General features: G+C 46.6%; 5 non-coding genes across 5 annotated transcripts; all 5 read right to left on the bottom strand.

Moving 5' to 3' along the window:
- Positions 1–1,696: 1,696 nt before the first annotated feature.
- Trnat-agu (transfer RNA threonine (anticodon AGU)) lies at positions 1,697–1,768 on the bottom strand. Its single transcript has one exon. It is a non-coding gene; the product is annotated as a tRNA-Thr (tRNA).
- Positions 1,769–8,799: 7,031 nt separating this feature from the next.
- On the bottom strand, positions 8,800–8,872 carry Trnak-cuu (transfer RNA lysine (anticodon CUU)). Its single transcript has one exon. It is a non-coding gene; the product is annotated as a tRNA-Lys (tRNA).
- A 16,238-nt stretch (positions 8,873–25,110) lies between these two features.
- Positions 25,111–25,182, bottom strand: Trnat-agu (transfer RNA threonine (anticodon AGU)). The gene has a single exon. It is a non-coding gene; the product is annotated as a tRNA-Thr (tRNA).
- A 338-nt stretch (positions 25,183–25,520) lies between these two features.
- Positions 25,521–25,594, bottom strand: Trnak-cuu (transfer RNA lysine (anticodon CUU)). Its single transcript has one exon. It is a non-coding gene; the product is annotated as a tRNA-Lys (tRNA).
- Positions 25,595–26,632: 1,038 nt separating this feature from the next.
- Positions 26,633–26,704, bottom strand: Trnat-agu (transfer RNA threonine (anticodon AGU)). Its single transcript has one exon. It is a non-coding gene; the product is annotated as a tRNA-Thr (tRNA).
- Between the last annotated feature and the right edge of the window lie 793 nt (positions 26,705–27,497).

The raw sequence follows: 27,497 nt of genomic DNA, 5'->3' as shown, positions 1-27,497 counted from the left end.
AGTGTGCTTCCTTGCAGTGCGGGCAGACGGGGGCCTCGCGGAACTCAGATGTAGGATGTGCATTATAGCGCAAGCACCTCTGGCAGCGGATGGACTGTGGAGGGGAGCGGGAGGGGTCGACCTTATAACGGCGGTTGAAAAGGAGGGCACCCTCCTTGAGGAGGAGGTCTATGGAGGGAGCATGCTCGGAGAACACCCGCATGAGGCGGGTGGGGCCGGCTGGATTGTGAATGCGGCGGACAGCTCGAACCTCTAGATAGGGATGGGCCTTCAGCTCCGCCAACACCTCCTCCTCCGTGATCATCGGGCTAAGCCGAGTGATCACGGCAGTGAGGGTCGGTGGGCGACGGGGCGGCTGGGGTTGTCGGGATGAGGAGGGGGAGGGAGCAGGGGCAAGGGAGGCATGGGGACCAAACCGGGTGAGGGGAATGCGGGAGAGGATGTCGGAGTGGAGGGTGGGGCTGGGGGATGTGATCAGGACGGAGTCCCGACGGGGGGTGAGAAGGGAGATCGGGGCTCCGGGGAAGTGCTGGCGGAGGAGAAGGGTAAGATTGCGGGCCTCCAGGAGAGAGGGATCAGGGTGAGAAAGGAGGTACCTGTAGGAGGGGGAGGTAGAGGAGGGAGTAGATAGGGAAGGTGAGGTGGTATCCATGGCATCCTGGGGGGTTGGAGGGGGGAGAGTCTGCGACTTCTTGGGAGCAGAAGAGGCTGGGGTGCCGCTGGGACGTTTCACAGCGGGAGAGGGACGGGAAGAGGTGTGGGGGATGGGGACGACCGGGAGATGGCGGGAGACGGCAGGTCCCACCGGCGGTGCAGGCACTGGTGGTGGTGCTGGTGCTGGCGCTGGGGCTGGAGCTGGCGCCACAGAAGATGCAGTGGCAGTGGTTGGCACTGGCGATGGCGAGGGCGATGGTGATGGTGATGGTGATGACGATGATGATGGTGTGGCGTGGGTGGTGGCCCGACGGGCAACAACCCTGGCGGGGGTGGCATGAGTCACATGTGGGAGGGGAGGGAATGGGTCACGTGAGGCATGGGGGGTAGGAACAGGGGAGGGAGCAACAAAAGGAGCGGGGGTGGGAAGAGTGAGGAGGGGGGGAATATATGGGGGAGGCGGTGATTGAGCACACCACGTGATGGTGGTGGCAGCAAGTGAGGGGGACGTGTACACGATTGCAGTGGTAGTGGCGGTAGTTGTGGGGGTTGTCATGGTGAGAGGATAAGTGGGAGAGGGGTAAAGAGGAAAAATAACAGGGGACAGTCAAAGGACAAGGACAAGAGACTGACGAAGAGGAAGGGTAAGACGTAAGCAGAGACGACAGAAAGAAAGACGGGCAGGGAGCGGCGGCGGCGGCGGCGGCGGCGGCGGCGGCGGCGGCGGCGGTGGGAACCGGCGGCGGCGGCAGCGGCGGCTGGGACCAACGGCGGCAAAGGCTCGGGACAACGGCAGCTGTAGCGATCACTGAAACTCCTAGCACTTCGATATTAACGACAATAATATCGAAGGGCGCAACCCTCTCGAGTTACGCCGAAGAACTACGTATGCTGTACCGCTTTGGCAAATGCTTTATCTGCGCCATTCGCGTTAATCACATCTGAGTGTAATTCTTAATAAAACGCCTCTCGCTAATTGTTCTTCATCCGAGATACTGTTTGCTATAAGGCCACGACGCGCAACTGATATCCAAAACTCGTCTGCCTCCTGTGAGGATCGAACTCACGACCCCTGGTTTACTAGAAGAGTGCTCTGCCACTGAGCTAAAGAGGCGCGGCCTAGCGGTGCTTTTGCATACTTCGTCCTTACGGTCGTCTGGATCATCAGACTTCAGCTGACAACACTTCATATTACCGTCTAATATTTGCAGCTATGGCGACCCATTACTGCTTGGCTACACATCTGACACGTAAACGAAGTGCTCTCAAAATAACACCACTTGCATTTCAGAACATGTCTTTCACACATGTCTACAAAATCACCTTCACCTTCAAATACAGTTTCCTTGCGACTGACGGAGACGTAGACAAAGTTTAAAGTTGCTATTTCCATTACATCACGTTTATCAGAAAAACGGTAATTTACATCTGCAGCGGAACAAAATACCGTTCCGCAAAGCGTGGGGCTCGAACACACAACCCTGGGACTAAGAGTGTCACGCTCTACCGACTGAGCTAGCTGGCTGCCTCGGTTAATACCTGCCGGGTAGCACGTCACACAGTACTCGTCTGGGTTGGGTGGTCCCATACAGAATCTCTCCATGCTGCCTAACGTTTTCCTAACGTCACACTCGTCACGTACTTCACTTTTATTTCATAATCATTTCTGAGAGGTAAAGGAATTGCATGACAACGTGCAGAGCTAGTGGCGTCAAAATTAACACACATACTTGATGTGACTCAAAAGCCGAACGAATTACTTTCCGACGTTGTTTTAGATGTGCAAGTGCCAGTCAAAACTCGCGGTGACGGGACCCTGCCGACCATTTCGCTAGTTAACACCGGTCTTGTTGTGTGTGTTTCAAGCTCAAGAGCAACTCGAAGCAAAAAATGGTCAACAGCAACATTCAGACGGTTTCGTACTGCTCAATTGCTACACTAAAATGGTATGTTTCTTTTTCAGAACTGGAAAAACACGAGCGTGACAGGATTCGAACCCGTAATCTTCGGATCCGAAGTCCGACCCCTTATCCATTACGACACACGGTCAAGGACAAACAAGAGTAACTTATATATGACTCATCTCGAAAAGTTCACACCCCTGAGGAATTGTGTTTTCGTTCTACACACCCGCTGCCCCTTGCTCTTTCCCACCCATTCGTTACATTCAACCTCTTACGAGACTGACCAAATGTAGACAGGGAAACAAGACCACACACTTTGTGCATTCGGAATCGAAGGCAGGGCGTCCCTCGCCGCATTTGCTACGATGGCCATTTGCTACTTCTGCAGAAGCGGCGGCGGCGGCGACGACGACGACGACGACGACGACGACCGCGAGAGGCTCTGAGATATATGAGAAATACATCTATTGAATGTAATTCAGACTGCCGCGTCCCACCTTATGCTGTACCGCTTTGGCAAATGCTTTATCTGCGCCATTCGCCTTAATCACATCTGAGAGTAATTCTTAATAAATCGCCTGTCGTTAATTGTTCGTCATCACAGATACTGTTTGCTATACGGCCACGACGCGAAACTGATTTCCAAAATTCGTCTTTCTCCTCTGAGGATGGAACTTACGACCCCTGGTTTACTACACCAGTGCTCTACCACTTTTTTTTGTTTTTATTAGAACAGTGCTCTACCACTTTTTTTCTTTGTTCTGTTTTTTGTTTTTTTTACTTTTTTTTCACTTTTCTTTTTTTTTGGCGCCTTAGACCGCTTTTTTTCGTTTGTGTTTATTATGTCCTTTTTAGGTTTTTCTTCATTCATATTTTTTTTAATCACTGTTTTTTCGTTTTCCTTTGTAATGACCCAGGGCAGGTAGGTGGAGGCGCGTTGGGCAGGGGTCGTATCCCGAGTCCTGGCCATGACGTCTCCTCCTCCCTGCACCAAACCACAGTGTCACCAATACGTTGTAATTGTCTTTGGTTCGGAGTCTTATGATACTTATATGTGAACACGGGGCTTATGAAGCGTTGTCTATCCAAACAGTTATTTTGCCTTCCTGCCAAGATTGTACCTAAGAACTAGCGAGAATGTCTTCCCTGTCATGAAGTTAGCTCAGTATGCCCCTATACCGGTTCCATTAATGATTCAGGCACAGGAGCGATCAATAGAAATTGAAACTTAACCAACTCCCTGCTTTTCGAAAACAATAGTAAGCATATTCGCAAAGTCCCTCTTAAGGTGTGGGAAAGACTTTTGCGTCCAGTACTCATGAAGCGTGTAACCAGTAAACGAAATAAAATCGGTAATACCATGATCATCAACCACTGCAAAAATGTAACGGCCAAGAAGCCACATAACGGTGTTGTTCTTGGTCCGGGGATAAAAAACCGTGTCCGGCCAGCAGAGAATATCAGTCTTAAATGCCGATTCTGAGCTCCTGGTGAGTAAAGCCAATTGTCGGCGCAGCCAGTGCCACATGCGATGACGGTCAGCGCAGGTAAATCGGTGTTGGAGTGTATCAACACAACCACACGTTTGACAAAGCGGGGAGACACATAAACCTATACGATGAAGGCGTTCGTTCGTAGGAATCAGCTGATTAACTACCTTATACCATAGGGAGGCAACAGTCGCTGAATGAACGGGTAAGCTAATATTCGTCCATATGTTACGCCAATTAAATCTGGGATAATGCAAAACAATCGGGTTCGAAGAAGAAGACCGGTGCCATTTGTCAAGCAGGGTTAGCGTAGTAAGAACAGGACGCCGTTGTAAGTGGAGATCTAGGTAACTAATCTCAATGTAGAAGTCCCGAACATGCCGTAGCTTCGCATTTAGAGGTCCAATGTTAATAGGCGGTGACAAGCTCACAGGACGAACGACATGGAATAATCACGAAGTAACAGTCGGGGACTCAGATAATAAAAGATGGAGGGTTCGCTTAACATAAAGGGCAGCAGCCTTGACACGGACATCGGTAAACGACAAGCCGCCCTCAAGACGCGGCTTCGTAAGAACATCACAACGTAATTTAAAAATATGCCCCCACCAAATATATCTGTTAATAAGCTGGACCATTTTGGCACCCTGCATTCGGGGAAGCGGAAACAACTGAGCAACGTAACATACTTTACATAAAACATAAGTGTCTAATACACGCTTTTTTTGCAGTAGCGGTATCGAACGCCATGAGTGTTCTAATAAAACACCTTGCAGCTTGGAAATGGCCACTTGCCAATTTTTTGCAGCCATCCGAAGAGGACAACGTTCAAGATAGATACCTAAATGTGTATGGTGTTCAACAGCTGTAACCCACGGAACAACCACACGTTCAAAGCCCCGCAAATACAGGAGCTTGCTTTTACGGGGATTGATACGAGAACCTGAGGCCGCAGAAAATTTATCGAGTTCCATTTTCAAGTGCGGCACTTCTGCGGTGGAACGAAGCAAAACAACCAAATCATCAGCATAAGCTGTTGCCGTCTGAGTAACCCCAGAGATCGTAAGACCACGAAGTGTCGAGTTGAGACGTGTGAGGAGTGGTTGAAGGGAGAGAGCATAAAGGGTCATGGATAAAGGACTACCTTGCGGGAAGCCACGTTGAATATCAATGACCTTTGTTAGCTGGCCATTGATGTCAATCTTAGCAGAAATGCCAGTCGCCATATTCTTAAGTACCAGCAACGCCTGTTCATTAAAACCGAGCCGGCGCAGCAGAAGCTCTAAAAACGAATGGGACACACGATCAAAGGCCTTACTAAAATCAACAAATAAAAGCGCACAGGAAATATTGGTGACAGCGACAATCGACACGACATCACGATACCCCGCCAGAGACGTCAATATGGAGCGCCCTGGAAAGCAGCTTTGACAAGGAGGTATCACAGGTGTAAGCAAGAGGGATAGACGTGCATTAACAGCCCTCGCGGCCGTCTTATAGTCAAAATTTAAAAGGGTTAAAGGACGAAAGTCACTAGCTGTCTTCAAACCAGCAGATTTAGGTATCAGGACAACCGTACCTCTCTTGAAATCGGCTGGAATTGTGCCACCATTCAAGATTTCATTCACAATATCCGCAAAAACAGGCCCTATAATAGGCCAAAAGCGAACAAAAAACTCCTTAGGTAGGCCATCAGGACCAGGAGATTTGTGAGATGCTGAACAAGCAATGAAAGCTGAAATTTCGTCTGCAGTAAAAGGAGCTAAAAATTTCGCATTATGGTCCTCTGTTAAAACTGATGGGATAGCAGTTAAAATCTCGTCAACATCAATCGGATCAGAATCAGCCGCAGTATATAACGTCTCATAGTAGCAGGTAAGTTCATGGATTATTTGATTCTGTAAGGTAAGCCGGCGACCATCAGCTGCCATAAGGCCGTCAATCAATACACGTCGACGGTTCTTGTGGTGACGAAACAGATGGTACATAGAAGTCATTTCATGTGGTAACGTGGACGGTGGTTTAGATTTAATCTTCAATCCTTCCATCTGAAGCCGATTAACACTAAGAAGCTTGGCCTTAATTTTCCGAATCTCAGAAAGGTGGGCACATGTCATTGTAGAATTATCATAAAGTTCGCGAAGCACCGAATAGTAATACTCAAAAGTCAGTTTCAGATCTCGCGCTCTATTATAACTGTAGGACAGTAAAGTGCGACGTAGTTTTGGCTTCACACAGTGGATCCACCAGTGAAGCTTGGACGGATAGTATCGCAGAGAACGGAAACAAATGTCCCACGCCGTCTGTATTAGAGGTTCGATGTCAGGGTCATCGAGCAAGGAGACATTTAATTTCCACAGCGGCCTATAAAGTTTAAGAGGTTGACGCTCCAAATTAATTATAACAGCAAGGGCACAATGATCCGTAAAACTGGCTGGAATAACATCTACATCTAAAACAGAAACACTAAGGGGATCAGAAATATACAATCGGTCAAGTCGACTACTTGAGGTGGCAGCAAAAAATGTAAATTTAACTAAAGTGGGGTGTTTAACCTCCCACGCATCGCGTAGTCGTAATTGACGTACAAGAGAATGTAGCTCGAAACAATAATTAAAATGAGGGGATTGATCTTTAGCTTGTAACACACAATTAAAATCGCCCCCCAATATCAAGGTCGCAGGATTTTTTCGTAAAAGGTAAATCAGATCCTCTTTATAAAAACGAGACCTTTCCTGCCGCTTGCTAGAACCAGAGGGGGCGTAAATGTTAACCAAGGTCGTGTCAAATAACCGACAACCAATGCCCCGTCCCGAGTCTAAAAGCTCAATTTCGCTAACGGGGATACCGTCACGAATTAGGAAAGCAGTACCTGCAGAAAACTCAGGTGCAAAATTTATGATAGTGCGAAAACCAGGAACAAACAGGTGTGCAACGGAGACTTCCTGCAGGAAAACAATATCAGCTGCAGAGTCATAAATAAACTGCTGCAGAGACGCTAATTTCAGAGCAGATTGAATGCCATTTATATTTAAGGTAATAAACGTGTACGCCTGCAACATCAACCAAAAAATGGGAAATGAACCCAAATTACACCACACTAGAGGCAACTACATCCATATCATCAACATCAGACATGGCAGAGGGTGATTTTCCAGAATCAACGGAATCAGAGTCGTCCTTCGCATGCTTATGTTTCTTCCGCACCGCGTGGAGATTGGGGGGCACTTTCACCCGACGACGTATCTGATGCACACCAGATTCAAGAGCAGGCGGAGTGGGGGGTTCGAGATCAGGCACGTCAACCAAAGCGTCCGAAGGATTAGCAGGGCGAGAGGAGTCAGGAGGAGGAGCCATCAAGGGGAAAACTGCATCAAGAACATCGGCACCGGTTTCAGAATGTGTAGGTATTGGAAGTGTAGGAGGTGGTAAGATAGGTTTGGAGTCTGCTGATGCGGAGCGCGCAGTTCTAGGAGCGGTTTTCCGACAAACAGCCGTCTCCACCGAAGTGTCGTCAACATGTTGTGATGCCTGTGGCGGTGGGGATGTCAACAACACCTCGACCGAATGTTGTGGCTCTTGCGCCGACGGCATAGCAGCCAGTTTGACGTCATCAGGCAAAGCAGGAGACACAGCGGGAACAGAATCCGAAACAGGCATGGGAGATTCTGGAATTTTCTCATCAGATTCGCAAACCGGCTGCGAAACAGCAGCTTCGTCATCAGTGCTACCGGTATCACTAGCACGACGGCGTTTGTTGTTGGGAACAGACGGAATCGGTATAGGAGCAGCCGATACGTCAGGGCGAGTGGGTAGCGGAAGAAAACGTGCATCAGGGGAGGGTGACACCTGTTGTGAAGAAGCTACTGCAGGAGGCAGATAGGGAAAGGTGGAGGAAGCTGCTGGCACAAGATCGGCAACCGTTAATTTGCGGCGCTGTGCTAGGCCATTTTTAAGCACAAATACCCGCTTAGGGCAATTAGCTCGAACATGACCATGTTCATTACATAGGAAACATGTACCAAGCTGCCCCTCATAAGTAAGATGTACACGATAACCACAAACAACCAGATGGGACGGTATATTAGATTTAATATGCATTTCAACTGATCTGACACCATTATAACATTGCAGCTTATGTTGTGCAGACGAACGTTCATTTCGAATTGACCGAACAGTACCATAACCAAGCAAAGCTTCCTTAAGATAGCTGATGTCAACTTCAGGGGGTAAATTATAAACCCGAACTGTGGTATACGTAATTTTAGCATTTGAGACAGTAACACTGCTAACAGAACCATCCCTATGACGGAACGACACTTGCTCACCATGTTTAAGTAATATCTTATCCAGCAAAACCGGGTTCAACAATTTCACAAAAAAGCAGTATAATTCTGTATCAAAATACGCCGTATGTACCTGGTCCGATGTAATGCCAATCGTGTCCACAATCCATTCGTGAATTTCCAACGATGTCGGTTGGACATTCCTGGTAGCCTTTTTAAACTGAAAACTGAGAGTACACTTCCGCGGAAACAACCGGGAAGCCATAACACTTATTTAAGGCGGCAAAAGCCGCAATACAACGCAAGACACAAAACAAACACTAAGGCAAAGAAACAACGAAAAACAAAAGACAAAGAAACGTCAAACACAGAAGGTAAATATTCACAACCCGAGGGTAACGGCAGATCGAATACACAGCACGTCCGATCGCTGTCGCGTCTCAAGCGGAACTCAAAATTCCGTTCCGCCCGGCGTGGGGCTGGAACCCACGACCCTGAGATTAAGAGCCTCGTGCTCTACCGACTGAGCTAGCCACGCTGCTTCGGTGAATATCTGCCGGTTAGCACGTCACACATTACTCGTATGGGTTGATTGGTCCCATACAGAAATTCTCCATGTTGATTAATGTTTTCCTAACGTCACACTCGTCACGTACTTCACTTTTATTTCATAATCATTTCTGAGAGGTAAAAGAATTGCATGACAACCTGCAGAGCTAGTTTCGTCAAAATTAACACACATACTTGATGTGACTCATAAGCCGAACGAGTTACTTTCCGACGTTGTTTTAGATGTGCAAGTGCCAGTCAAAAACTCGCGGCGACGGCACTCTGCAAACCAATTCGTTAGTTAACACCGGTCTTGTTGTGCGTGTTTCAAGCTCAAGAGCATCTCCAAGCAGAAAATGGTCAACAGCAACATTCACACGTCCAATTGTGAAATTGTCCTCTGCACGTGAATCTGTGTTGAAGTGTGTCAACGAATCCACACTTAGTGCAGTGATTTGTAGCACACAATCCTATCTGATAAAGTTTTGCATTGGTTGGTACAGTGTCGCTGACTACCTTGTACCAAGTGGAAGCCACGTTTGTTGAATGGATTTTGAGGCTAAGGTTTTTCCATACAGTACGCCATATGACGTTCGGATATTTGATTTCTATGGTATTTTGTGTATCCGATTTGTGCCATGTATTTAGAATCTCCTTTGTAGTTATACTTGACTTGTACATTATGCGTGCCTCTAAGTAGCCGACCTCAATATAAAATTTCTTCATATGCGTTAGTGTGTTGTTTAATTTGCCCACATTCACCGGGGGTTGCAGGGAACATGGCTGGACAATTGTGAATAGTCGGGAGGTGATGTTATTTCTGTCCTTATTAATCATAAACAGGGTTCTTTTGATGTAAAGTGCAGTTGCCTTTGTAACCAAATTAGTTAGCCCTAACTCGCCCATCAGTCTTGCTTTGGTCACACTGTCCAGTCTAACTTCAAATATGTTGCCTTTCCACAAGTAGCTATTTGCAAGACGCATTACCTTTTTCACCTGTAACATCTGTGCTGGGAATATTTGTGCTACAAAACAGGCTTTAGAAAACACGTAGGTGTTAATTAATTGAACATTTAGCAATAAATCCGCGGATCGCCAACGAAGTTCCCTTAACGCACCCTGTATTTTGTTCGCCGTGTCCCGCCAATTTACTGCAGCCATCTTCATTGGACAATTGTTCATAGTAATGCCTAGTGTTTTGTGGGAATCAACTAGTGACGCCCATTGGCTGCGTACCCTGTCAAACCCTCTTAGGTTTAAGATTTTACTCTTATGGGTGTTCACTTTTGCACCAGAGGCGCGACTATATTGACGTATTGTCTCTTCCAGAATTGTAATTTCTTTTTCGTTTCGAAGGACGACGCCCACGTCATCGGCATATGCTTTTGCTGTAAACGTGACTCCGGAGATGGTGACACCACTTAATTTGTGGCTGAGTTGCCGTAGCAAAGGTTCAAGTGCAAGTACATACAAAAGCATTGATAACGGGCTCCCTTGTGGAACTCCCCTCTCTATATAAATAGTTTTCGTCGGCTGGCCGTTGACGTAAGCCTTGGCAGTTATTCCGGTCATCATCTGATGGATTACTCGAACTGCTCGATCTTCAAAAGCCAGATGTTTAAATATGAGGTCCACGTATCGGTGGCTGACATGGTCAAATGCCTTGCAGAAATCGACGAAGTATATTGCACACCTGATGTCAGTGACTGCCACGATAGAAATGAGGTCTCTGTATTCGGAGATGACCGACATGATCGTCCGGCCCGGGAAGCAGGCTTGATGGCCTTTTATTACTATTCTGAGAAGTGGTGTGAGTCTCTCCTTAAGTGCTCGTGCAATGGTCTTGTAATCATAGTTCATCAACATTAAGGGGCGAAACTGATCAATGTTCTTTTGTCCTTTACTTTTCGGAATCAAGACTAGTTTTCCTTCCTTAAGTTCAGTTGGTAATTCTCCTCCTTGTAAGGTTTCGTTTATTATATCAGTGAATGTTGACCCATTAATATGCCAAAACTGGTGATAAAATTCTTCTGGTAATACATCTGGACCCGCCGATTTGTTGGAAGGTGACGTCTTTAGGAGATGTAATATTTCGTCCTCTGCAAAGGCAGCAAGCAGACAGTTATCTCCATCAATAGTGATCCGTTCCGTTAATAAGTGTAAAGTTTCAGGACGTGCAGTCTCGTCAGTCTGGTCTTTAGCGTAGAGGTGAGCGAAATGCTGATGTGTGGCGCCCCCATGTCATTTTGGTCGGTAATTAAAGTCCCGTCTTCGAGTTTGAGGTGTTCAATAAAACTGCGTCGCCTATGAAGTTGGTGTTTGATCAGGTGAAACATTGAAGTAGTTTCTTCTTGTAGTAGAGACTTGGCCTTTGATTTAAGTTTTAATCCCTCCAACTGCCGGCGTGTGATGCTTAGAAGCTTCGCTTTTATTTTTCGAATTTGCTCTAGGTGAGTAGCAGCTACATTATGTTTGTCATGTAGTTCTCGCAATACCGTATAATAAAATTCGATTGTCTTTTTGGTATCTCTAGTTTTTTGAAAACCGTATGATTTTAAGGATTGCCGAAGTTTAGGTTTGGCAAACTTGACCCACCATTCGATTTTAGATCCGTATTTATGCACTGATTTCAAACATGCCGTCCATGTGGCTTTGATCCAGTCTTCCAGTTCGTCATCTTTGAGATGGGCAATGTTGAGCATCCACTGACTGCGGTAAAATTTAGTAGGTTGTCTTGCTAAATTGATAGTCATAGAAAACCCACAGTGATCCGAGCAGTATGTCGGGATTACTTCCACATCCAACACGTTATGAATTAGATTCTCCGACACATACTGCCTATCGATCCGACTGCATGATGTCGAAGTGAAATACGTGAACTTGACTAGCGTAGGAAATTTGATTTCCCATGCATCTTTCTACTTCATGTTTTTAATTAAGTCATGCAGCTCCTTGCTGTAATTAAAGTGCGGCACCTGATCTTTCCTGTTAACTACACAATTGAAGTCGCCACCAATTATTACAGACGCAGGATTTTTCCTTAGCAAGTAGATAATGTCATCCTTGAAAAAATTAGCTCTCGCCGCTTTGTTGGTTTTACCGGACGGTGCATAAACATTGACAACGGTGACATCAAATATTTTACAACTAAGGCCTCTTCCTATAACCTGTTTATCCACCAACTTTACCGGTAAACCTTCACGAGTTAAAATTGCGGTTCCTGTGTTTGCGTCCGGTAGTTCATTATAAAATATTTGAAAACCGGGTACGGTGAAATCAGTGAATAACACTTCTTGCAACAACACAACATCGGCCTCTGATTCATAGATAAATTGTTTTAACACTACTTTTTTCAAATCTGACGTTATCCTGTTAAAGTTAATAGTTAATATTTTTTATGCTTGAATCATCTGAGAAGGTTAATTGTCATGTAGGGGTGGCAATGTAGAGGGCGTACACAAAATTCTAGATGTACACTTCGCCCAATGTGCACAATGTATTTGAGGGGAAGAAAAGTCACCCTGAAGTCCGCCGCTTTTTCACTAAATGGCTGCACCTGTGCCCGTGTCTTTCGTTAGATTTGCTATTGCATGAAAAGCAGGGACGGTGAGACTTAATATAGACACTTCCTGTAGAGGTACAACATCGGCTGCAGACCCGTTGATTAACTGTCGCTACAACCCTGTCTTCAAAGCTGTCGTGAACTTGTTAATATTAAGAGACAGAAATTTATATGCCTGGGTCGTGCCCATCGGAGGAGGGAGAAAGCTGCATTGCATTAGCGGCCCAGTCCATCGCACTGTTAGACTGCGAAGTGACAGTGCCAGGTTCGCGTCCTGATTCCGCGGCACCTCTAATCGGAGTCTTCCTTCGGGCCGCGGAGACATTTGGTTTGGGTTTAGTTTTCCGTCGTCCACTAGCCGGGAGTTCCATGGCAGAAGGCGGGGTGGGCGGATCATGACTGAAATCGGTAGCCGGAGTGCCGGCTTCCTCCACTTGAGCTAACTCGTGCGAAGTCGCGGCGGCGGAAGGCAAGGTGTGTTTGTTTGTATCCACACTGTCTGTTGGTAAACAGCCGTCCGGCGTCCCAGGTTGGTTGAGTTCATGAAGGGGCAGGTTGGTGTTGACAACGGGCTCCAGACCAACTTCTTCATCGTGTGTCTGTAGAGCCGACATCGGACGGTCGTTCTCTTGTTGTGCGTCCAAGTCGTGTTGTGGCGGGCCGGCCGGCGGCGTCACAACAGTCAGCTGTAAACACTGGCCGGCACTGTTGTTTACCGACGCCGCCGCGGAAGCAACGGCGTCGGAGCCCTCATCTATGGTGTCCACGGCAACGTTTTCCTGCGAGGGAGGGTTTGCGTCCGTGACCGAGATCGGGTCGTTGACCGACAACTCTTCATCAGTTCCACTATCGTCACAGGTACGGCGTCGTTTGTTACCGACTGATAACGTTGTGCTGACAGCAAGTGGAAGCTTCTCGCTCTTCTGCGCTAATGGCGGGAAGGACTCGTTGCTACGATCAGGTTCAACGGCCTCTGATGTACCGGGTGGCAAAGGTGTCTCCTCCAAATTCTGACGTTGGGTCATAATATCAGCTAGTGTCAACCTCTGGCGTTTTTGTAAGGTGTTTTTAAGGACGAAAATACGCCGAGGACAATCACTGCGTAGATGCCGGCTCTCGTTACAAATATAACAAGTTTCTACATGCCCACTATAAACGACATGTGCTTTATAGCCACAGACCACGATATTCGAGGGAATATTAACTTTAATGCTCATATCAACAGAACGAACCCCACTGTAGCATTGCAATTTGTGTTGTCTAGACCATTTTTCCATTCTGATTTGCCGAATATCACCGTATTTAGCAAGAACATCTTTCAATAGGTAATGTTCAACTTCAGGTGGCAAATTGAATACTCGAACTTGTTTATATTCTACATCGGCATTGGTGATTAACACGGTACTCACCGATTTGTCGCGATGTTGGCATTCCGCCTTTCCTCCAGTTTTCTGCAATATCTTCTCCAGTTGTAACGGAGTGATAAACTTGACAAAGAAACAGTAATCCGCCATATCATAGTACGCTGTGTGAACCTGATCAGAAGTTATCCCAATTACATCGACAATCCAATCATGAATTTCCAGAGAGCTTGGTTGCACACGACGCGATGCCTTGTCAAACTCAAGACATAACGTATTCTTACGGGGAACCGATTTGACGATAACTGTAACGATAAGCGGCCGAAACCGCTAGTAAGAGAAAAAAACAATAAGAGTACACAAAAACGCAAAATAACACGAGAAAAAAACACAATCACAGTCACAAGAAACGATGTAAACACAGCTTGCGGCGCTACGACGGCACGGAAGTGAAAGCACGTCCGAACGCTGTCACGTCTCAAGCGGAACTGTCTGAGCTAAAGAGGAGGAGAACAACGACATCGTCCGCGTACGCCTTAACAGTGAACTTCCCACCAGAGAGGGTCATACCCTGGAGCTTGAAAGCAAGAGTCCGAAGCAGCGGTTCCAGGGACAATATGAATAGAGACATAGAGAAAGGACTACCCTGAGGTACCCCTCGGCGGATAGCAAAGGGCGGCGTCAGCTGCCCATTGACTGACACCCGAGCAGTTATTCCCCTATACACGTTGCCAAGAACAGCACGTGATGAAGCGTTAAAACCTACTGTATCTAAAACACGATCTCAAAAACACATGTCTGACGTGATCAAAAGAATTATATATATCGAGGAAAGCAAAGGCACAATGAACATTTGTAACCGCCGAAACCGAGACAACATCCCGATATTCGGCTACTGGGGTCAGAATAGATCTACCAGGAAAACAACATTGATGTGCACCAATCTCACCCCGAAGCAGAGAAGACAATCGACTATTGAACGCTCTAGCAGCTGTCTTGTAATCAAAGTTCAGCAATGTGAGCGGACGAAGATTGGCAGCAGATAAACGACCAGTGGACTTCGGAATTAAAACAATTTTCCCTACTTTAAAATCGGCTGGCACATCCATCCCCCTGACAATCTCATTTAAAATCTGCGTAAAAGTGCCACCCAAAAGAGGCCAAAAACGGAGATAAAATTTTTTAGGCAGGCCGTCTGGACCCGGCGATTTACCGGACGGAGAGCGAGCAATAAAATCAAAAACATCATCTATCTCGAACTCCCGGAGAAATTCGCCGTTCGCGTCAGGCGAGATCGTCGCAGGAAGATCCTCAAGGACATCATCAGAAAGTGACGCACCAGAATCATCGGCAGAATAGAGACTAGCGTAATACTGATGAAGAGCACGAGTCATTTCCTCCTGTGCAATAAGCTGTCGTCCATCATCCACCATAAGAGAAGAGATGAAGGAGCGACGACGTCGAGTCTGATGCCGCAGCAGGTGGTACAAAGAAGTCAGTTCACCTTCAACAAGAGAGTGAGGTTTCGACTTTTCTCGCAGACCATCCAACTGTCGTCGTTTGAGGGTCAAGAGCTTGGCTTTAATACGACGAACATCATGGATCCGCAGAGGAGAAGGACCCGCCGCGTCATACAGTTCACGCAGGACATTGTAGTAAAATTCATACGTGTTCTTAAAATCACGCGCCCTTGCGGCACAGTAAAAAATCAAAGACTGACGAATCTTGGGCTTGGCAAACGCCGTCCACCAAACGAGCAAGGAGGGGTAACGTGGGACAGAGCGAAGACATCGCTCCCACACGGCACTTACAACTTCATCAATGGCACTGTCGGCAAGGTGGGAAACATTTAACATCCACTGGGAACGATAAAGTTTTGCTGGTTGGTGACTAAGATTTACAGTTGCAGTAAAAGCACAATGGTCAGAAAAACTAGTAGGAATAACATCGACAGAAAGAATTGTATCACATAAAAAATCTGAGAAGTAGAATCTGTCGAGTCTACTGCATGGGCACGCGGTAAAATACGTAAATTTCACTAGGGTTGGATATTTGTGTTCCCAAACATAACGCAGGTGCATCGTACGAACCAAGTCATGTAAATCTCGGCAATAATTAAAATTGGGGGACTGGTCTTCAGGGCGTAAAACACAATTAAAATCGCCTCCGAGCAGAAGACTCCGAGGACTCTTGCGCAAAAGACAAATAAGCTCTTCCTTATAAAAGCGCGATCGAGCCACAGTGCGATCCGAACCAGAGGGGGCATACAAAACTACTACGCAGAGATCAAAAAGACGACAACCAATCCCACGGCCAGAGTCAAGGAATTCCATGTCAGTAACAGGAATACCTTCTCGAAAGAAAAGAGCTGTTCCTGTTGAGTTTTCCGGTGCGACATTAAAAACAGTTTGAAATCCAGGTAGAGAGAGATCAGAAAACAATATTTCCTGCAAAAATACTACGTCCGCACAGGAGTCGTAGAGAAACTGCCGCAAAGAGGCAATGCGAACGTCGGACTCAATACGGTTAACAATTAAGGTAAGAAAGGTGTATGCTTGAACCATGGAGAGAGAAGCGAGAGAAGAAACCACCTACACCGACGCATCAACATCACAGTCCATAGTAGGGGAGACGGAGGCATCCGAGGGAAGAGGACTGCTACCCCCTTCCGCGGATCCCTTACGTTTCGGTTTTTTACGAACAGCATTGACGTTCGGCTGAACGCGCAACTTGCGTCGGCTGCCGGGCAAGGAAGCGGCAGCCACCGGTGACGTAGGAGGGTCAAGTTCTGTATCCGGCAACACCCGCGCCGGTCCACAGTCAGGGTCCGGGGTCGCGGGGGAAACATCCGACGAAACGGACTGGTCTACACCAATACTAGCTTCCGGCAAACATGGACTACAAGGAGGCGAAACTTGTGCAGGAAGCTCAGAAACTGCTAAGTTGGAAGGAAGCGGAAAAGCTCCGCTGGCAGAGGTGTGGGGCAGCGAAGCAGGAAGTTGTTGCGGCTCAACTTGTTGTGACAACGAAGTCGGTTCGGAAGGCGGCGCCAACAGGCCCGAACGACGAGCCGACTCGAGAGAAGCCGTGTCTGAAGCCGGAGGGGCGTCAGCAGCCGCTACCGGAACAGCTACTTCTGGGGAACAGGGAGCATCTACACTACTCTGTGGCTTGGAGGATGTCGGTCTCTCAGATTGGGGCATCTCGGTGAGATCCTCATCCGTACTATTTCCATCTTGTGCACGACGCCGTTTATTATTCAAAAGCGGCACACCCACCTGAAGAACAGACGGAACAACATCAGATTTGGCACGCAAAGGAGGAAATTCTGTGTCAGGGGCGTGCAAAACCTGCGGCGGGGCGGTACTACCACTGGACTGTTCGACACAAGGAGCAGAACCACCTGCAACGAGGTCAGCGACCGTTAACTTGCGACGCTGTTCGAGAGAATTTTTTAACACAAAAACCCTCCGCAGACAGTTGGTACGCACGTGGCCACTCTCATTACACAAAAAACAGGTGCAAACCTGACCACTATATGTTACATGGACACGATATCCACCGATCTGCAGGTGCGAGGCAATATTCTGCTTCACGTGCATTTCGACGGAACGAATGCCACTGTATCACTGCACACGATGTTGGCTGGACCAGCGTTCAAGGCGAATACTCTTAACATCACCACACTTGAGTAAACCCTCCTTAAGATACACATTATCCACCTCCGGCGGAAGGTTGTAAACACGAACACTGGCGTACGTAATGGAAGCATTTGAAAGCAGTACGGTACTGACAGAATCATCCCGATGCCGAAAGAGAACCTGATGACCAAATTTGGAAATAATTTTATCAACCTGAAGGGGGTCCATAAATTTAACAAAGAAAACATAGAGTTTTGCATCAAAATAAGCAGTGTGCACCTGATCGGAATGAATGCCAAAGTTATCTACTAACCAATCATGAATCTCAAGGGAACTAGGTTGCACATGGCGGGTGGACTTGTCGAAAGCAAAACTAACTGTAGCCTGACTAGGAATAACCTGAGACGACATTTTCAAAAGCTACGCGGACTAAACCGCTACACAAAAAACACTGAAATACACACAGAAAGTAACACAAGGAACGAAACAACGACGGAGAAAAACTTACAGAAGGTACAACACTACACGTAAACAAACGATATCCCACTATACTTAACGCTACGGCGGAGCTGAAAACTAGGCACGTCCACACTGCACGGCGTCTGAAGCGGAAATTACCACTGAGCTAAAGAGGTGCGGCCTACCAGTACTTTTGAGTACTTCGTCCTTACGGTCTTCTGGATCATCAGACCTCAGCTGACAACACTTCATATTACCGTCTAATATTTGCAGCTATGGCGACCCATTACTGCTTGGCTACACATCTGACACGTAAACGAAGTGCTCTCCAAATAACACCACTTGCATTTCAGAACATGTCTTTCACACATGTCTACAAAATCACCTTCACCTTCAAATACAGTTTCGTAGCGACTGACGGAGACGTAGGCAAAGTTTAAAGTTGCTATTTCCATTACATCACGTTAATCAGAAAAACGGTAAGTTACATCTGCAGAGGAACAAAATTCCGTTCCTCCCAACGTGGGACTCGAACCCACGACCCTGGGATTAAAAGCCTTATGCTCTACCGACTGAGCTACCCGCGCTGCCTCGGTGAATACGTGCCGGTTAGCACGTCACACAGTACTCGTTTGGGTTGACTGGTCCCATACAGAACCTCTCCATGTTGCCTAATGTTTTCCTAACGTCAAACTCGTCACGTAGTTCACTTTTATCTCATAATCATTTCTGAGAGGTAACAGAATTGCATGACAACCTGCAGAGCTAGTTTCGTCAATATTAACACACATACTAGATGTGACTCATAAACCGAACGAGTTACTTTCCGACGTTATTTTAGATATGCAAGTGCCAGTCAAAAACTCGCGGCGACGGCAATATGCAAACCAATTCGCTAGTTAACACCGGTCTTGTTGTGCGTGTTTCAAGCTCAAGAGCATCTCTAAGCAGAAAATGGTCAACAGCAACATTCACACGGTTTCGTACTGCTCAAGTGCTACACTAAAACGGTATGTTTCTTTTTCAGAATTGGAAAAACGCGACCGTGAGAGGAATCAAACACGCAATCTTCGGATCCGAAGTCCGACGCCTTATCCATTTTTTTCTTTTTTTTTCTTTTTTTTTTGCCTCCTGGGTGAGACCCAGGTATCCTAGCCACTTTTTTTATGTTTTTTCCGAACCATTTTTTTTCTTCTGCTTTGTAAAATGCGGTAAACAATCAGGGAGAGTGAAAGTGGGCAGGGGTCGTGGAATCCGAGGCCTGGCCACAATGTCTCCCACCGTAACTGTCACCATGTCACCCTACCTCTTCTGCGAAATAAAGAAAAAAACTGCGGCTTGACTCCGCCACCGGTAACAGAAAAACAGAAAATAATCGGAAGACGAAATGGTGCTTCTAAACGCAGTGTAAATTAATTATGTCCATTTCATATTTATGCAGGAGAATAGGGAAATCCGTGCATTTTGCACCGCATGATTGCATCTCGCTCCTCAATCAATGTAAATAATTGATGAACAAAATAAATTAAAATTCTTCTACCGTTGGTCTCTCTATCGTATCTTCTGTTATAATTAAAAAAAAAACTAGGAAATGCAGTTTCCTGAAAGGCATCCGCCAATGAGACGTAACGCGCTACATCAAACGAGCTGTTATTTTCTGAATCCGACGAATTATCAAGATGACACACTCGTAAAGTCGTCCCCGCACTAACGTCTTTTGTCTTCACTCTGGGCGGCCGATTGGAGGGTGGAATCCACCATGTCGGAAAATGGCTGTAAGCACTCCATCCTATACTGGCTGTGAAATGATTGTGTGGCTTAAAAAGTTTGCAAAATTAGCTTTATAGCTGTTAGTCTTCTGCAGTCGGTGGTGCTGTATCATTAAATACAGAAGAAAGTCTTCTTTACTCGTTTCGTTCAGATTGAAAAGATAGTAAACTGTGTGGCCTTTAAGCCAGTTTACTGAATTTCGTTTGGTCTGCGGGTAAGGCACCACCTGCGGAGTGAGGAAGTCGGCTGGCGTTATGGTGGCAGGGCATGTACTAGTGATGCTTGCCAACAACTGTATTATGACCGTCCAAACATCTCGCACTGTTTCGCAGACAAATCTGTGTTCCTCGCTATCTTGTACCCGGCATATGTTGCATAAGGGTGAATCGGCCAGATTAATGGAATGGAGCCTGGCATTCGTTGCTGTTTTACGGTACACCGTTAGATACCAAGACGCTCGCACGTGAGACGGTAAATGTCGTGAATGAATATTATCCCAAATGACCCGCCAAATGTCAGTTGGATATTTCTCTTCGATGTTATTCCGAGATGTGGACTCGATCAAAGTCTTATACAATTGCTTCACCACCGTTATTTCCTTCTCCGGAATTCTTTGTCGAGCATAACTATATTCCAAAAGGAAGTATTTTAAATGGTAAAGGTCGTGTGGAATATGATGTACATCAATCGGGGGGTTGAGGTCCGCCGGTGATATTTCGTTGAGCAGGTGAGCAGTGAGACAATGTGGAGATTTTGTCCACACCTTATACATACTGCTTAGATAGAGCGCCTGTGCCTTCTTATAAACATCAGTGAGGTTTAATCCGCCCTTCCGAGTAGGGAGCGTCAACGTAACAAATTTAACTTTGAAGATATTGCCTCTGGTCCCGAAATGGCCAAGAGCGGACAGCATTCTATTCGCAATGCCACTGGGAAGAGGCAACACTTTGGCTACATAGTTGATCTTCGAGACGATATAGGTGTTGACCAGTTCAACTTTTTGGAGAGCATTCAGTTGCCTCATACTATGCTGTTGTACACATGCCCTTACCTTGTGAAGTAAATCTCTATAATTTACAGCAATGGTATTCTGTATCTTCCGGCGAAACTCAAGTCCTAAGCACTGTATACTGGTAAGTTCCCGTAATCGGGCATGGTTGGGGAAATGTATTCCCCGTCCGACATTCATGATTCCAGATTTTTGCCAGTTCACCTTCGCCCCTGATGCCGCCGCATATCGTTGAAGTGTTTCAAGTGAGGACCTCACTTCTTGCGCGTTCACGACAAGAAAGCCGACATCATCTGCGTGCGCATGGCACACAATCTTCTGTCTACTGATTTCCAATCCCTGCAAACGTTCAGTTAGCGTAGCAAGCAGAGGTTCTATGGCGATGGCAAAGAGAGCCATCGACATCGGACAGCCTTGCCTCACCGAACACGCGATATCAATCGCACCACTGAGGCGACCATTAATTTGGATTCGCGAAGTACTATTACGGATCATATTGTCGATTACTTGCGTGAACTGGTGCGGAAATCCCAATTCTCGCATGACGTGGAAAAGGAATCGGTGGCTCACTCTGTCGAATGCTTTTTCAAAGTCTATCATTAAGAGGGCGCATTTTAATTTGCAGGCCTCCGCTACGGCTATCACATCTCTGTAATCCGTGAGCGTGTGGTAAATAGATCTATTTCTACCAACACTCGTTTGATACTGTCCTGTGATTGTGGACATGACATTTTTGAGCCGTTGGCTGAGGACACGGGCGAATAGTTTATAATCACTATTTAACAACGTGAGAGGTCTTAAGTTTGTTGGGTTGTCACTGCACGGGGTCTTGGGCAGTAAAACAACAATTCCCTGTCGAAATTCCTGCGGAATAACGTTACATGGGCTCATGAGTTCGTTACAGAGTGCAACTAGTTTCGATTTCATCTGCGGCCAGAAGGTTTGATATACTTCTGCAGGTAGGCCGTCCGAACCTGGAGATTTATTTTTCGGACTCAGTAGGATAATGTCTGTTAATTCATCTTCTGTCACCTCTGTAATAACCTGTTTGCCTCTGTGGGGCCGAGTCACCGTGATAAATTTGTCGTAAAATCCGCAAACACGGTATCATCTGTTATTTTATTGGACATCAGGTCTCGATAGTACTCTTCAATCGCACTCAAGATTGCACTTTGTTTAGTAACTATGGCACCGGTGCTGGTTCGGATCTGTGTAAGGATTTTCCGACGGCCTCGTCGACTTTCACGTAACATGTGATACATGGCAGCCTCTTTTTCTTGCACCGTGGTAGGAACTCGCGCCCGAACTTGAAAACCTTCCAACTGTTTCCGTTGCAGCGTTAAAATTTTTGCCTGAATTCTTTTGATCTGTGCAAAATTGCCGATATCGGTCGCGTCAAATTTATGTAACTCCCGAAGACACTGAAAATAAAATTCCATCGACCGTTTGTGCCACTGATTTTTCTGACGGGAGTAAATCATTAAAGTTTTCCTAATTTGAGGTTTGGCGCATTGGAGCCACCACTCGATCGCGGAGTTGTAGGAATTGAATTTACGTTCACAGACCGTCCAGGTGGACAGGAAGGCTTCTCGACATGCAGTATCTTGCAAATGTGCAATGTTGAACTTCCATAACCCTCGACTCCGGTAGGTTTCCTGTTGTTTCATGTTGACGGTACAGATATAGGCAGCATGGTCGGAAAATACAGTAGGCCATATTTCGGTGTGTAGCAGGTGTTGCTTTAAATTACACGATATGTAAATTCTATCTAACCTACTTGCCGAATGACTGGTAAAATGTGTAAAACCCACTGCCATTCCGTGCGTGGACGTCCAGGTGTCAGTTAAGCAGAGTTCTTGAATGATATGTTCTAATTCAACACACCGATTAAAGTGCGGAGTTTGATCTATTTGACTAAGCACACAATTGAAATCTCCGCCAAAAATGACATCAGTGTAGTTGGTCCCGAAGAGGGGAAGGATCTCGTGTCGGAAAAATTCTGCACGGCGTTGCCTATTACTGGACCCAGAAGGTGCGTAAATATTAATCAGTCTGATGTTATTGACAGTTACTGCTATCCCTCTGCCGGTCACAAGTTTTGCCTTACAATTGGCAATGATCCCTTCTTTTAAGAGTAATGCCGTTCCAAGTTCGAAACCGTTGCCAGGGTTTATGAACGCGTTATACCCGGCTATGTGGTCTAACTCGATATCACTCACTTCCTGAAGCATTGCTATATCTATGTCAGCTGCGTATAACAAGTCTTGTAAGTTTTTCAGATTCAAATCGCTACGTATCTTATTGATATTGAGAGTCATGATCTTGTAGGCCTGCAAGGTGGTCATTGATGTTCCGTACGAAATGAGTAGACGTTAGGATACGTCAGCTAGCTGTCAATTGGAGGCTCTGACAGTTTCGGTCGTTTGAGTAGCCATGGCAACGTGGTCTTTGCTTCCATCAACTACTGAGAGAGAGGGCAAGGAGCCAGTCGCGGGTGTTGACTCCTCCTGCATCTCTACATCATCTTTATTCGTTTCACACTCGTCTGCCCAATTAGGAGAGGAAAGGGCGCCTACTGGTTCAGGAAACGTTGGATTCGTATCCGGTGGCTCAGTGTTCTGAATCGGCATCTCATCTTGTCTGCTGTCGGACGTCGCGGGCGGCTTCGACACGGAGTTGTCAGATCGTGGTGCGTTACGTGAGCGCGGAGTCGAGGCGACAGCGTCAGCTGGTCCTTCTTTTAAATTCTGGCCGATTAATTTTGCCTTTCCCCGCAAGCTCGGTGCTGTATCTTCAGCACCTTGATGAGCCATCCTCCGTTTTTTATTTTTCTTCGGAGATCTATTACCGCGTATTACTGCGTCAGAGTTCGGCATCGTTTCAGTCACTTGTTCGGACATGGTAGCAGGAGCCAGGGACACCTCCGTTAACTCAGCACCCTGTATGGGTTGTTCTACCACCATATCACTGGTCCTGTTAGTGTCATGGGTTTCAGAAACAGCCATCCCGGACGTGACTGGAGTGTCCGGTGATGCTACATTAACTGCGAGACTGGGTCCCGCAGGTGGATCACGAATCGGTTGTATTGCCGGCTCACCGCGAGCAACCGACACGTACGATGCCGGTAATGTTGACATTGCGGGAGGGCGAACACTTTCTCCGGTTGGAAGTTGAATTACACGACGCTGTAAACATTCCGCACGCACATGTCCCGTCGAGTTACATCTAGCACATGTCCTAGGTTGGCCATCATACATTACGACTGCACGGTACCCACAAACCGTGACGTACGACGGAATGTGTCGTTGCAAGTCTACTTTAAGCTGCCTGACGCCATTCAACACCGGATATTTATGAACCGGAGACCAACGTTCAGCAAAGTTACTCAAAACTTTGCCATATGGCGATATCGCAACATTTATCTGATCGGCTGGTACCTCAAAGGGTAGTTCAAAAATGCGAATTGTTCGAAGTCCAAGCCCTGCGTGGGAAACAGTAACTACACCCACATTGCCATCACTATGCTTAAACTTCAAACCGGAACTGAAGGAGTCAACTATTTTGTCACAAAAATCGGCATCTCTCATCTTGATATAAACTATGCTAGACAAAATCGACAAATGTATACCAACAATCTGATCGATTCCAATTTTCATCACGTCTTCGATGAAATCCTCGATTTCGAAAGAGGTTGGTCGAGCAAATGAATTATCGAAAGTTAACTTCAAAGTATCTATCCTCATAGCTTGTGTCATCACTGATTCATCAACATCATTCCTCACACGCAAGAATAACCGCTGCTAGCGAGCGACTTACCCCGCAGAAGTAAACAAGCCAGCCACAGCGCTGCGCACAGACAACCGCACGCCACGGCCGCTGCAGGCAGACTGCTGTCCATTAGGCCACACGGTCACTGACAAACAAGTGTAACTTATATACGACTCATCTCAAAACGCTCACACCACTGAAGAGTTGTGTTTTCGTTCTACACAAACGCTGCCCCTTGCTCTTTCCCACCCATTTGATACATTCAACCTGCTACGAGACCTACCAAATATAGACTGGGAAACTAAACCACACACTTTGTGCATTCGGAAATGTAAGGCAGGGCGTCCCTCGCCGCATTTGCTACGATGGCCATTTGCTACTTCTGCAGAAGTGGCGGCGGCGACGACGACGACGACGACGACGACGACGACGACGACGAAAGGCTCTGAGATATGTGAGAAATACATCTATAAAATATATTTCAGACTGTCCCGTCCCACCTTATGCTGTACCGCTTTGGCAAATGCTTTATCTGCGTCATTCGCCTTAATCACATCTGAGAGTAATTCTTAATAAAACGCCTCTCGCTAATTGTTCGTCATCCCAGATACTGTTTGCTATAATGCCACGACGCGCAACTGATATCCAAAATTCGTCTGCCTCCTGTGAGGATCGAACTCACGACCCCTGGTTTACTAGACCAGTGCTCTGCCACTGAGCTAAAGAGGCGCGGACTACAGGTACTTTTGAGTACTTCGTCCTTACGGTAGTCTGGATCATCAGACTTCAGCTGACAACACTTCATATTACCGTCTAATATTTGCAGCTATAGCGACCCATTACTGCCTGGCTACACATCTGACACCTAAACGATGTTCTCTCCAAATAACACCACTTGCGTTTCAGAACATGTCTTTCACACATGTCTACAAAATCACCTTCACCTTCAAATACAGTTTCCTTGCGACTGACGGAGACGTAGGCAAAGTTTAAAGTTGCTATTTCCATTGCATCACGTTAATCAGAAAAACGATAATTTACATCTGCAGTGGAACAAAATTCCGTTCCGCCCAGCGTGGGGCTCGAACCCACGACCCTGAGATTAAGAGCCTCATGCTCTACCAACTGAGCTACCCGCGGTGCCTCGGTGAATACCTGCCGGTTCGCACGTCACGCAGTACTCGTTTGGGTTGATTGGTCCCATACAGAACCTCTCCATGTTGCCTAATGTTTTCCTAACGTCACACTCGTCACGTAGTTCACTTTTATTTCATAATCATTTCTGAGAGGTAACAGATTTGCATGACAACCTGCAGAGCTAGTTTCGTCAAAATTAACACACATACTTGATGTGACTCATAAGCCGAACGAGTTACTTTCCGATGTTATTTTAGACGTGCAAGTGCCAGTCAAAAACTCGCGGCGACGGCAATATGCAAACCGATTCGCTAGTTAACACCGGTCTTGTTGTGCGTGTTTCATGTTCAAGAGCATCTCCAAGCAGAAAATGGTCAACAGCAACATTCACACGGTTTCGTACTGCTCAAGTGCTACACAAAAACGGTATGTTTCTTTTTCAGATCTGGAAAAACACGACCGTGAGGGGAATCAAACACGCAATCTTCGGATACGAAGTCCGACGCCTTATCCATTAGGCCACACGGTCACTGAGAAACAAGTGTAACTTATATACGACTCATCTCAAAACGCTCACACCACTGAGGAGTTGTGTTTTCTTTCCACACAGACGCTGCCCCTTGCTCTTTCCCACCCATTTGATACATTCAACCTGCTACGAGACCTACCAAATATAGACTGGGAAACTAAACCACACACTTTGTGCATTCGGAAATGTAAGGCAGGGCGTCCCTCGCCGCATTTGCTACGATGTCCATTTGCTACTTCTGCAGAAGTGGCGGCGGCGACGACGACGACGACGACGACGACGACGACAACCGCGGAAGGCTCTGAGATATGTGAGAAATACATCTATAAAATATATTTCAGACTGTCCCATCCCACCTTATGCTGTACCGCTTTGGCAAATGCTTTATCTGCGCCATTCGCCTTAATCACATCTGAGAGTAATTCTTAATAAAACGCCTCTCGCTAATTGTTCGTCATCCCAGATACTGTTTGCTATAAGGCCAAGACGCGCAACTGATATCCAAAATTCGTCTGCCTACTGTGAGGATCGAACTCACGAGCCCTGGTTTACTAGACCAGTGCTCAGCCACTGAGCTAAAGAGGCGCGGCCTACCGGTAATTTTGAGTATTTCGTCCTTACGGTCGTCTGGATCATCAGACCTCAGCTGACAACACTTCATATTACCGTCTAATATTTGCAGCTATGGCAACCCATTACTGCTTGGCTACACATCTGACACGTAAACGAAGTGCTCTCCAAATAACACCACTTGCATTTCAGAACATGTCTTTCACACATGTCTACAAAATCACCTTCACCTTCGAATACAGTTTCCTTGCGACTGACGGAGACGTAGGCAAAGTTTAAAGTTGCTATTTCCATTACATCACGTTAATCAGAAGAACGGTAATTTACATCTACAGAGTAACAAAATTCCGTTCCGCCCAGCGTGGGGATCGAACCCACGACCCTGAGATTAAGAGCCGCATGCTCCACCGACTGAGATAGCCGCGCTGCCTCGGTGAATACGTGCCGGTTAGCACGTCACACAGTACTCGTTTGGGTTGATTGGTCCCATACAGAACCTCTCCATGTTGCCTAATGTTTTCCTAACGTCACACTCGTCACGTAGTTCACTTTTATTGCACAATCATTTCTGAGAGGTAACAGAATTGCATGACAACCTGCAGAGCTAGTTTCGTCAAAATTAACACACACACTTGATGTGACTCATAAGGAGAACGAGTTACTTTCCGATGTTATTTTAGACGTGCAGGTGCCAGTCAAAAACTCGCGGCGACGGCAATATGCAAACCATTTCGCTAGTTAACACCGGTCTTGTTGTGCGTGTTTCAAGCTCAAGAGCATCTCTAAGCAGAAAATGGTCAACAGCAAC

The sequence above is a fragment of the Schistocerca gregaria genome, chromosome 4 (assembly GCF_023897955.1).
Source record: "Schistocerca gregaria isolate iqSchGreg1 chromosome 4, iqSchGreg1.2, whole genome shotgun sequence".
In the NCBI taxonomy this organism is placed as follows: domain Eukaryota; kingdom Metazoa; phylum Arthropoda; class Insecta; order Orthoptera; family Acrididae; genus Schistocerca; species Schistocerca gregaria.
Note: the sequence above shows the minus strand (reverse complement) of the source record. Positions and strands in the feature narration are given on the sequence as shown.